We start from the raw sequence: 12,403 nt of genomic DNA, 5'->3' as shown, positions 1-12,403 counted from the left end.
AATTTGAGTCAAGAGCTGTCCACCTTCCTCCCATCAGCGACGGCCCTTTAAACGTGCCAAGGTGCCTCTCTCACCTCTGTCTCCCATCTCCTCAGGGCTGGCGTTCACACACTGCTGCGAGCCAGGTAGTTCCCTCTCAGTCCTAAGAATGTCTCCCTAACCCTGGCGAGACAGTTCCCTGGGAGTAATTCCAAGCACAGGCCCCCTGGATGAACAGGGGGGACAGCCCCGCCACCTGCAGGCTCGGCTCGCCTCTGGTGAGCGACTGGCAGGGACCCAGTAATTCCCAGGGGCTCACGCTTGGTTCTCTGTACTGTGCCATTTCCAGGCGCCTGGAGGGAAACGGTTTCGGGGCTGCCCTGCTCCTCCCAGCCGCCCACTCGCCCTCTGTGCCATCCACCCCAGGCCCCGACATCCATCGCCACCAATCACGTGGTCACTCACCAGTCCCGTGCTGCTCACATCCTGGGAATTTTTCGCACGTTCACTCTGAGAGCAGTCGGTGCTTCGAGACCTACGAGGAAGAGAAACTCGATATTAAAAGCAGGGCAGGGCACCTGGGTGTCTGACTCTGTTTTCTGGCAGGCCCGAGGCACTGGGGGGCCAGATGGACAGGGGGAGAGGACAGAGAAAAGAAATGGCAAGGACCGAGCTGCTCAAGAAACCAACCTCAAAATCTCTGGGCTTTGTGGCAATTCTGAGAGGAAAAGGAAAAAAAGACCCTCGCCCTGGGTGAGTCAGCAGCTTGCTGAGAATTGCAAAACTACCTCAGGATCTGACAGGGTGGGGTGTGTGTGGGGGGTTCTCACTTGAACCTCACTTGGGGTCTCTTTGGTGTCTCTTCCGAGGAGTGGCGGGCCCTTTGTGGTTCCATTTTGATGAGGATGAGGGGGAGAGGCCTGTGCGCAGGCCTCGAGTCAAAAAAAAAAAAAAAAAAAATACTGCAGGCCTTGACACAAAAGCCCCAAATGCGTATTTATATCCTGGGAGACTCTTGCCAAGCGAACCCTGTGTGCTTTGAAAATTCCCCAGGAGAGCTGTAGCTGGAGGAACAGGTGTGTGCCCGGCGTGGAGGACGCGTTCCCAGCATGGCAAGTCGAGGCCTGAGCTCTAGAGGGTTCTGCAGGGCAGAGGCCCACCTGCAGCGCCCGTGGGCACCGAGCAGCAAGCTGATGCGCTGCGGGGAGCCCGGTCCCCGCTCCCCACGCCCGGCCCGCCTGCAGAGCAAAACTTGTTTTTTCTTGTTTCCCTGAAAGTTTGGAGGTGAGCAGAGGTTTCTCTTCATCCGTCCTTGCTCTCAGAGGAGAACCCTTTGCATGGAGCAAAAAAGTCACCTCATGGCAACGGTTTCTGTTGACTGAGTGCTTTCCATGGCCGGGCACTCTGGACCTGATCTATACTCTCGCTGGGCAGGGGCGAATTCACGTCACTTGGCAGCTTGTGGGAAAGGCAGGTTCTCAGGCCCCACCCAGCGCTGTGGAATCAGAACCTGCTGTTTAATAGGCTCCTCGGGTGACACCTGGGCATATTAAAGTCTGCAAGGTGTTCATTTATAAACCTTTTAATCATGGAAGGGAGAAAAGGGAGGAAGGGAGGAGGGGAGGAGGGGAGGAAGGAGGGAAGGGCCGGAGGAAGGGAGGGAGGAGGTCTTCATCAGGAAGCCCATTCTCCAGGTGAGGAACTAGGTTAAAGGAAGCCAGGACTTGGCCTTCGTGGTATTATTAGAGCTAGTAAGAGGTAGAGCTGATCCAGACTCATGTTCTTGTGAGTCCCAAGCTGGTGTCCCTTCGACTGCACTATTTTGGGAAAGTAAAATGAGAGGGCAAAGGGGCAGGCAGGCCCGGCCTGGGGGCGGGGACGAGGGCGCTGGCCAGAGGTGGGCGGATGACCCCGGGCCCTGGAGAGGGCGGTCCCGGGCGTCTGGGAGAGCCCTCAGAGAGGGAGGCACCGCGTTTTGGAGGCAGGCTGCCCTCCTCCACACTTTTGTCAAGGGCCGGCACGATTTCCCAGTCGGAGGTTCTGGGCTTCCTTCCTGTGAGGAAACCCAAGCTTCTGCATTTATCCCCAGTGATGAATTCAGCTTGATTCCGGGGCGTTCAGCTCTGCTGCCTGCTGCCCCGTGAACCTGGTTCTTCCTACACTGCCAGGTATTCCTGACTTGACGCTACTCTGCAAACCCCTTTAGAGTTTAGAAAGAGCTTCTCAGCTAATCTCCTTAAAAGGACTTGGGGGTGTCACAGAGCTCTTTTGTAGTTGAGGGAACCGAGGCACAGAGAGGTGAAGTGGTTTTCCCAAGGTCGCACAGGCTGGGGTTGAGGTCCTCTGACTCCAAGTCCAGAGGCGAGAGCTCAGGTGCTTCCGATGGGGAAAGAAGTCACATCCCAGGTGTCATGCTCTGCTTAGTGCCACCCAGTGCCACGTGGTCTTGCTCTACATTCTAACAGAATGGGTTTACTGAACAGACTCACGGACCAAGAGGAAAACGGTCCGCAGCCCACACGGGGAGTGTGACCGGCACCATTCTCGATGTAAACTGGCCAGGTGGCATTCCTGTTTGTCAGCTAGTCATGGGTTGATTATATTACACACCGTTTGGTCTGCACTTGCAGGTTAGTGCATAGAAGTTATATGAGCAAATGACGTCAACAGAATGTGGGGGTCACAGTGGTTCATAGGCAAATGTTCCCACCACCGTAATGTTTTGTACCGCCAAGTGACAAGAGCTGGATGCCAAGTCCCCCGACACGGCAGAGCACCGCAAGCCACAGAGGACCCCTCGCCGTCCAGACACCAGCTCGCTGCACGCTCCCCGTCTTGGCTGGCGGGCCCAGGGCTCGGTCTCAGAAGCGCTTACTGTCCAGTTCTCCCCGATCGTGGTGCAAAGGCCACGGGCTGCCCTGCCCATCCCGGAATGTTCTGGCAAAGCGGGCGACCTGCTCCTCCAACTCGGCAGCTTCGGCCCTGCGCTAGCCCCTCCACCAAGTTCCCCTTTCGGTTTTTAGAATATAGCCCTATGGTTGTTCAGGTCCTTTGAACTGTGCCAGGACCGTCGCTAGGACTGCGCTTCATTACTGATCGTGAGGGTTCTGTCGTAGCGCAGTGGTCCCCGAAGCGCTGCGAGTTTTGCGTTTTTCAGAATGCAACGTTTTATAGGAATGCACGTGTCATTTTATAGCAGAAACGCTTGCCTAATGGAAACGATCTTATAGGTATTAATAACTCTATGACAAACGTATGATCTATAGTTATTAAATATTGAACACGTCAACATTAAATATTGAATACTACATTAAAGATTCGGTTAACAATCACTTACTGAGTACCCGTACGTACCTGGCTCTGTGCTAAGCATCAGAGAGACATAAATAAATAAGACCCAGTCCTCGCTCTTAGGAAACTCGTGGGATCGGCAAAGGAGGAAGACAAATAACAGACGGAGAGTGAGAAAGAACAAGGTGCGTGGAGGGGAGACGAGCGGGGAGCTGCTGACAGGTGCCTCATCGTCTCGGGAGAAGGACCATGCTCCTCGCCCCGGAGCCTCCAAGGGCCCGAGAAGCCTGGCCCTGCTCACGTCTCCCTGCCTCGCCTTGCCCCGCTGTGTTCTGGGCTCCCGACCTGCCAAACTTTTTGAACCTGCCGTGCTCCGTGCAGCCACATGGCTACGCTGTCTCGGTCCCTCTCCCTTCGAGGCTCTGTCCTCCCGACTTATCCTGTAGGACTAAGGGAAGCGACATACAGAGTGTTTAGAATCGCGCAAGCAGGTATGTTAACTACTACTGTTATCAATAATGCTCGTTATCCTCGGCTGACTAGGTGCTTCTTCTTGAGCACAGAGCAGGAGAGCGACTTGGCCGGGGTTGCACAGTGAATGGTTCTCAGAGCTGGGGAGTCTCACCGAATTGGTTTTGTTTGCCCGTCTACCCTCGAACCCAGCACTGCACCGCCACCCACCCGACGCTTGACCCTGACCAGCATGGGGAAAGGGTGCTGGACCTGGAGACAGGGCGTCCGGGTCTGGCCCTGGTCCTCTTGCACACGTCCTCTGTGCCCTCCTGCCCATCACGTCCCTCCCTGGGACTTTGGTTTCCTTGCCAACCAAATGGGCTCAGAAGAGAGCCCGCCTCCTCAGGCCGAGTCAGGGATCCAGGGGCCCGGTGCCCAGCACGGTTCTGCACGTGGACAAGGGCAGCTCGCATTACGAGCACTTTAAATGCAGTACAGGACTTTTCGGTGTCCTTGCAGCTCTCAATACGCACACATTTCCAGTCTTCCTGGCTCAGAACTCCTTTCCCCAGAAAGTGCTGGTCATTTAGAGCAAAATCCCAATGAGGAAAAACCTTCCTGTAGGATTTTCCACACAAGTCCTCCATATTCCATTTTGGCCTGGTTTAAGCCTATTAAATCTTGAAGGAGGGGAAAAAAAGAGAAGCTACTCGAACAGTCTGTAGAAGAAGAAAACACCCTCCCCTCGGATGACTCCCTCTAAGGAAGTTTATTCCATCCCATTTTTCATTCAGCAAACATTTAGCAGATGAGTAACAAACTCCGGGTCCAGTCAACGTGTCATTATGACCCGAGGTGATGGCCTTATATGGACCAGAGGGCGAGCCATCATGGAGTACAAGGGAGGGCGCGATGGGCTCTGGCTCCAGGCTGGACTCAGGAGAGGAAGGTCAAGTTCAAAGATGGTGGACCACTCTGGGGAGCCGTCTTTCTGTAAGTTGGAAGTACAGTCCTAGTTTGCCTGTCTTTGCTCCAGAAAACGCGTCACCTTAGTCACCAAGAACAAACAGCCTTTAATTCAAAAGACCGTCACTAGCAAATGACTAATGCAAAGGCCACCACTTCCTGAGCACTTGCCCTGTGCCAGATACGGAGCTGGACCCTCACGTCATCTCTCTTTCCCACAGCAGCTCTGAGGGGCAGGTGGTCACGTCCTGTCTTGCAGACGGCACGCCTGACTCTTAGAGTGATCAAATAAATTGCCCGGCATCACAGGAATATTGCCCAGCGCTGGGGTTTGAACTCTGGCCCGACATCTCTCCCACCGACTGCAACCTACTCTTCCACGAAGACCCCCAAGTGTATGGAGGAAGCTGAGTTTGTTCACAACCTCATTGAGGGGGGCGGGTTCAGCTCGACGTCTTGGATTTCGAGAACTGATCAAGCTGAATTCTACTTGAGAATTGATCTGTGTTTGTATCCAAATATACCCCCTTCGAAATCGCCAAGCATAATTGACGCTCTAAATGTGCCTGGCACAAGGCTGGCCACTGTCCACCTGGCTCGCCGCTGTCTCTTCATTCTTTACAGGGGACTCACTGACTGTGGGACCTGAGCTGGGGAGATAAGATGAGCCGGCCCTGGCAGTTGGGTTGGAGACAAAGACTTCAATGAGATCATCGTGCTGACCAAAGCACACGCGATGGCGGCGAGATCTCCAGGAGAGGCACACGAGGACCCAGCAGATGTGGGGAGGGGACCTGGAAGGCCGTCAGCAGTGAACCAAGCAGAGAGGGAAGGAAGGGTTGAGACAGCCAGAGAAGGGCGTGCACAGGACCGAGGCGGCAGGGGCCATGGTGGACATGACAGCTGCCCAGAGCAGACACAGCCGAGCAGGCCAGACGAAGAGCGGGAGCTGCAGCCCTTTTAAAAAGTTGAGTCTTTACGTGGGAGTGATGGGAAATCACTAAAGAGCTGAGATTCTTGGGGTCTGCAGTTCCCGGCACATGGTGGCTCTCAAAAGTATTTGTCGAACGAATAGTGGAACCCATCCATTACCCTGAGCCCCCTTTGGGTCCCCCAGTGATCTGAGAAGCAATGCCTGGGCCCCTGCCATCTCGACAAAGGGCACCCACAGGGCAATCTGATTTGCACAGGGGAAAATTCTGCCGGGGCACCGGGCCCGAGCCCCGCTCCAGCCCTGGCTCCGGCACGGCGGCCGGCACAAGCGTGGGGATGAATGCGCCTTTGACTGCAGCTCGTGTTCAGAGGCAGAGACACAGCTCCCCGGAGATCGGGGATCTAGGAAAATGAGCCCTCGCAAAAGAGCTGTAAGGGAGCTGGGAACACAAGCTTTCTGGGCTGCCAGTGGTTTCTTTCTTTAAAATAAACAACAGCGAAGAGAGGATCGACCTGGATGGGAATCAGGTTCTTCACAATCTCTGATGGGTGGGACTCGAAGGCAAGTGGCAGAAGGTGGTCGAAGGGCCTGGTCTGCGACAACCTCGTGCCCGGTGAGGATACGCGGACGTGGCCTCCAAGAACGCATGCGTCCGACCCCTCCTTAGTGGGAAATTGAGCTGCTACTCAGCTTCCAGTGGCATTAATTTAACCCTAATTTCTTTACCACGGCGGGAATGACAGACCCAGCTTCGGAGAGGGTTTCTACCATGCAACGGCTTTGCGATCATAGGCAAAATATTTTATCTTCTCTGAGCCTTAGTTTGTCATCCATAAAATGGGATGTGATGGGGGTTAGATAATATTGGGGTTCGGACCCAAGTGTCTGAATGTAATTGCCCCATTTCCCCCACACTGGCTCTTGAATGTGGGACATGTCCCCTCCAACTCATAATGATCTGGCATATGAGGTGCTTAAGAAATGCCGGTTCTGCTTCCCTTCTTTAACACATTTTATCTTCCCACCATGTTTAGCACAAATCTGGGTATGCAGGAGGCACTTAATAATAAACCCGTGTAAACTGGACTCCCCTAGGGGAACACGGTGGCCGTGAATACAGAAGGAAAAGGCAGCTAGCTGTGTTTTCTCTCGGGTGCATCCCGTTTCAAACCTTTTATTAAATGTCTTAAGTATTGCTTGCCTTCAGGGTCAAAATAAAATTTCCAGAGGTTTCCACTTTGCGCTTATAAATGATTCTCACTAAACTCTTTATTTTTTAAAAAAAATTTTTATGTGTGTGTGAGAGCAGAAACGTACTGACTCATAGCTGGAAAAACTCTCTCTCCCTCACACATTCCAAATTTGTCTAGTCACATGAATTGAGCAAGAACGTTTAATGTGGCTGCCGGTCCCAGGCTGGCGAGTGGTAACGCCGGCAACTCGGGGCTCCATCTCTCCCCTCCCTGCCCCCTGCTCCGGGCAAGAGCATGGGGGGAGGCTATGCGGTGAGGGGTCAGTGCTTGATGTGGGTTCAATAAATGCGAGGATTGGAAAGGATCTGGCAACTACCTAACACTTGAATTGCGCAAGGTGGTGAATAAGTTTTTAAAATCAAATAAAAATTCGGATGTACGATCGCCAAAATTGAACAGCCGCATTTATCCACTCCAGTTTGTCCTAGGCACTATATCAAGCACGTCATTTAATCTTCACAGCCACCGTTTAGGTGACTGTGATTAATCCTCATTTTCTTCAAGAGAGGAAAATGAGGCACAAAAGTGTTAACTTGCCCAAGGTCCCACGGCAAACGGATGGTGAAGCTAAGATTCAGCCCGGTGTAGTTCTAGAGTAGATGCTCTTACACACCCATCCATTCATTCTGAAAGGAAATAACCCTTTTGCCGAGAAGAACGAACACCCCGTTTATTCCACAAATATCTCTCCACCGCTTAGAATACAAACACTACGCCAAATGTCGAAGGGGAGCCTGGGGGTAGGTGTGAGCAAATGGGGGCAACCGGTTCCTGCTGTCCACAAGGTTGCAGTCGTATAGAGGAGCTATGATGCATGCTCAAGGAATTCTAATACAAGTAAGCGGAAATGCCCATGGCAGGATTGTAAAGTGACATGGATGGGGAGGGCTGGGTAAGGTAATGACTCTGGCCGGGGTGATCTGGTAGGGCTTTCTGAGCACACGCAAGGGGCTGATGGCCCTGGGAGCTCCCACGTGCTCCAGGTGGGAGCATCATCCATGGGGTGGCTGAACCTCTGTGTCTGGTTGGTGAGGAGCACAGGCAGAGGGGAAAGGGGGAAAGAGGCGCATCTAGGGGCCAGAAGATGGGGGAGGCGGGCCGGACATTGGAGCAAGGGTGGAGGTGCAGATCTGGCCGGAGCAGGAGTTCCGGTCGCACCTTCAGCTGGGCTGGCTCTGGGCAAACCCCCCGCACTTGGGTCTCAGTTTCTCCTGTCTACAGGAAGGAAAATGAAGGAAGTGCCTGGATGGTCCGGCAGGGCGGAACCTTGGAGAGCTCCCAATTTATCCCACCTCTTTGCAGATGAGAGAACCAAGGGCCAGAGAAGCTGCGTTGGTGAACTCCCCGGATTTGAAACCAGGTCTGTGGAATGAGGACTCGTGGGTCCCATCACCCAGCCGAGCTCCCTGTCCCACACCCACGCCTCAGGGGTGCATGCTCACCCCACCAGCAGGCCAGGAAGCTCCAGGCACTCTGGAGGAGGGGAGACAACCCCAAACGTGTCCACTGGCATCAGGCTTCAACTCCGCCAGGGGCTTTGGAAGGCTGGGTGGCCATGGCCGCTGAGAGGTGCAGCTCCGGGGCCACCAGCCTCGGCCCAGCCCTCCCAGCATGTTCCCCTTTCTCGACCGTGGCTGGTACCATCCTCAAAGAGCCCCCTGGCCCTCCACTCAGGAAGTTTCCAGGAAACCACGGCCATGACCGCGGCCGTGATTTCCCTGACAAGACGTGCGTCTATCTGGTTGTGACTCACACCCCTGGGTTTCTGCCCAGGGCCTTACATCTCGAGTGGGGAGCCCATTCCCTCGCAAATGACAACCTGCCCACCCTGCTGTGACAGTAGAGGCTGCTGCTGCTCTTGCCAGCTAATGCTGAAGTCATCCAAGTGGGGCCTCGGGCCTCTGGGCCTGACGTTTCTCTCAGAACTGACTTGAACCTGGGCCACCTTCACGGCCCCTTGGATACCAGGTCCTTCAACCAAATTCTCCCCTCTCCCTGGAATGCTCGCCTCCTTCCACACACATCCTCCTCCTCCTCCCTCGTCCAGCTTCGACAGGCCTCCCCGACCACAGCAGCCTTCGCTGAGCCGCTGTCCTCTGCAAGCCCAGCTCAGCTGGGCACTGCACCCGGGAGGGCTGGACAGAGGTCCGATGTCCACACAAGGGTGGGGCCCCATGCTAGGGCAACCACCGTCACAATGGACATTCACGGCTGGTGCAGGCACCGAGCGTGCCGACCTCTGCACCTGCTGCTCCCCACCTGGAATACTCGGTCCCCAGCCTTTGTATGGCTGTCAGCTTCTCGTCCAAGTCACCTCCCCGGTGAGGCCTTTCTTCCCCTGCTGCCCTCTATTTTTACTACCCGTTTTATTTCCTTAAAGGAAATAAAGCCTGCACCCCATTCTCGAGTCACTGACTTGCTACCCGATGACTAATTTACTTGTTTATTATCTGGATCCTCCAGGAAGAATGAGAAGAAGGGATCAGGCTTGCCCTCCGCTGGGTTCCCAGCCCCCAGGAGAGTGTCCGGCATGGAGCTCATGCTCAATAAGTGCTCCCCGGATGAAATAATGAGTGCCACCAGGCGCTGTGGACGGGAATTACTCTCATTTAATTGTCACTCGCTGTGTGGGTGATGTCATCGTCCCCACTTCACAGCGAGGGATCTGAGGCTCGGAGAAGCTGAGTAGGCTGTCTAAGGCCACATGGCGAGTAGGTGGAGTAGCAGGTATCAAACCCGCATTTGTCTGATAAGAAAGCTCATGCTTTGAGCACTGGACTCCGCTGCTCGCCTTCAGAGTTTTCGGAATCCCCATAGTAAGGACGCAGGAAACACCTGTGGATCGAATGACCTTGAATGCCATGCATGTGGACCGAATGTCTATCTCCCCAAAATTCATATGTCAAAGCCACAACCCCACGCGACGATATTTGGAGATGGGACCTCCAGGGGAGGTTAAATGAGGTCATAACAGTGGGACCCTGATCCCATAAAATTAGCATCCTTATAAGAGGAGGCACCAGAGGGCTCGCTCACACACTTTGGGAGGACGCATCCAGAAGGTGGCTGTCTGCAAGTGAAGAGCGTCCTTACCAGAAACGGAACTGGCCGGAACCTTGATGGTGGACTACCAGCCTCCAGAACCGTGAGAAAACGAGTTTCTGTTGTTTACGCCGCCCAGCTGTGTGATTTTGTCACGGCAGCCTGAGCAGACGAATACGCCATGTTTTACGGAATCCTCATTGCTGGGTCTAGGAAGGTGAATTCCTCCTCCCCTCCCTCTCTCCCTCGGCTTGGAGCCGCGTGGCCTCGGGCATCTCATCTATACAATGGGCATCTTCGTTAATGCTGTTTATTCAAAGAGGTATTGTGGGGATTAGAAGGAAATAAAACATGAGGCGCTCCTAGCACAGCGTCTGCACGTGAAGACCCTCAATAAAGGACAGCTGTGATTGTGATGGGTCTCTATTACCATGTAGGGGCAGCAGCGTGGGAGGCAGCCGGGAGCAAGCAAAGGCTGTGCTTGCTGAGATCCCTTCAGTGAAGTAAGAAAAACCCTGAAAAAGACCCAGGAAATACTGGTAGGAGGAGATAAATGTGACCTTAAGATCGGCCTTCTCAGCCTGTCCGTCTGGTTCCTCATCTGTAAGGTGGGACTCTCCCTGCCTCCCCACCCAGGGTTTCTGTGTGAATCAAACGAGAGAAGAGCTGCGAGGATGCTCTGAAGTTAAGAAGCACCGGGCGACCATCAGGGTTACACTGTCCTTTTCTTCCACACAGAAAGGAAAGATGGCAGGAGGAGAGACATGCACTTACAGGTCCTCTGTTCGCCTGCAAACCATCGAGGCGAGAAAAGGAACCGAAGACGGGACAGCAAGCTGCAAACGAGAGCTCGGCGGGAGGCGAGCGGGCATCCTGGGTCTGTGCTCTGCCGAGAGCTCGGCGGGAGGCGAGCAGGCATCCTGGGTCTGTGCTCTGCCGAGAGCTCGGCGGGAGGCGAGCGGGCACCCTGGGTCTGTGCTCTGCCGAGAGCTCGGCGGGAGGCGAGCGGGCACCCTGGGTCTGTGCTCTGCCGAGAGCTCGGCGGGAGGCGAGCGGGCACCCTGGGTCTGTGCTCTGCCGAGAGCTCGGCGGGAGGCGAGCGGGCACCCTGGGTCTGTGCTCTGCCGAGAGCTCGGCGGGAGGCGAGCGGGCATCCTGGGTCTGTGCTCTGCCGTCCGAGGCTCCGCCCGGCTCCGCCCCAGGCCCCCACGTGTTTGCATCCATGTGGCGACTCGAAACTACTCCCCGGTTCTCGGGCCCCAAAGCGTAAAATTTTCGAGTCGGAAAATGGGATTCAACGTCCTCTCCACCATTCGTAGATGAAGCGGACAGTCACAGAAGAGCTGGTTAAAACCCATCCGCAGAAGACATGGCCTGAGCTCAGACGCTGGCTCTGCTGTTTTACTAGCTGTGTGACTTTGGCCAAGTTACTTAACATCTCTGTGCCTCTGCGACTGGGATTAACTGGGGCCGATAAGAGTGCTGACTCCCCAGAGTGGTTAAGTGAGTTAATAAGTGTAAAGCACTGGGAACCTGCCTCGCACTTGGGGACGCTCATGGAGTAGGAGTTATTATTATCATTTAAGGCCGCAGGGTATTTTAGCGGTAGAGTTGAGAATATTCGTTTTCGACTCTGCCTCGCGCTCTCTGCACGGCTCCGCGCTGACATGCCGGGTTCTAATCAATATGCCACGTTTACTACCAGCAGAGACACGGACCGCCCCGTTTTTGGAAGCAAGGACGCAGTCGCGCAGCCTGCGCGCCCCGTTTCTGGAGCGTTCTCAGCCCCCAACTCTGACGGTAACTGGACGATAATGCCTCGCAGACACCTTTCTGCCGGCTCACGTCGCGTCGCCCAGGAAGGCAGCACCGGTAATCCTCAAAAGTTTAAAAAATTAAACAGGAAGGAGGCCCACACCGGTGTGGAGCAGTCTGCTTGCATGTCACGGGCACGGCGACTGTCACTCTGGTACTTTCCGCGTCCAAAGGTCTTCCACCCACGGTCTTTCCTTTCCGCCTCACGACAGGCGGTGACTCAGAAAGCGGGTTCTAGTAGGACTAGCTAGTTTAGGCCCTGCCGCTACCACTCGCTAGCTGGGTAGCCGTTTATGACTGTCCGTACCCCGACCGATGAGGACACGACAACTCTGATGTCGCGGGTGGCTGGGAGGGCCGAGGGAACGCACACAAAGCCAAGCGCCCGCCTGTAACGACCCCCTCGTCCAGGAAGTGTCTATCCTGTGCCTACGACGTGCCAGGTGCCGAAAACTCGGCGGCAGCCGCCGGAACAAAGCCCCTCCCTTCACGGAGTCGAGCGCGATGGGGAAAACAGACAATTTGACACGCGAAGCCACACACCGCGCCCAGCAGCAATATGGGCGTTGACGAGAACACGGGATGAGAGGAGGGAGACTTTAGGGGTGCTAGTTTGCCTGGGACCCGGTGGGGGTCAGGGAAGGCCTTTTTGGCAGGCTCTCTTTTAAAT

At 54.9% G+C, this 12,403-nt stretch overlaps 1 protein-coding gene and 1 long non-coding RNA gene across 3 annotated transcripts in view; one reads left to right on the top strand and one right to left on the bottom strand.

Moving 5' to 3' along the window:
* Positions 1 to 12,403, bottom strand: part of ZHX2 (zinc fingers and homeoboxes 2) — a 133,253-nt gene that overhangs the window by 67,553 nt on the left and 53,297 nt on the right. For both annotated transcript variants that reach the window (XM_016131185.2, XM_016131184.2), the window contains exon 2: positions 445 to 514. The gene's annotated coding sequence lies outside the window, so the exon portion shown is untranslated. The remainder of the gene's footprint in view (positions 1 to 444; positions 515 to 12,403) is intronic.
* On the top strand, positions 7,740 to 8,740 carry LOC118612009. Its single transcript, XR_004954647.1, has 2 exons — positions 7,740 to 7,859; positions 8,098 to 8,740. It is a non-coding gene; the product is annotated as an uncharacterized LOC118612009 (long non-coding RNA).

Source organism: Rousettus aegyptiacus, unplaced genomic scaffold (genome assembly GCF_014176215.1).
Source record: "Rousettus aegyptiacus isolate mRouAeg1 unplaced genomic scaffold, mRouAeg1.p scaffold_m13_p_15, whole genome shotgun sequence".
NCBI classification, from domain to species: Eukaryota; Metazoa; Chordata; class Mammalia; order Chiroptera; family Pteropodidae; genus Rousettus; species Rousettus aegyptiacus.
This window is presented reverse-complemented; position numbering and strand designations above follow the sequence as displayed.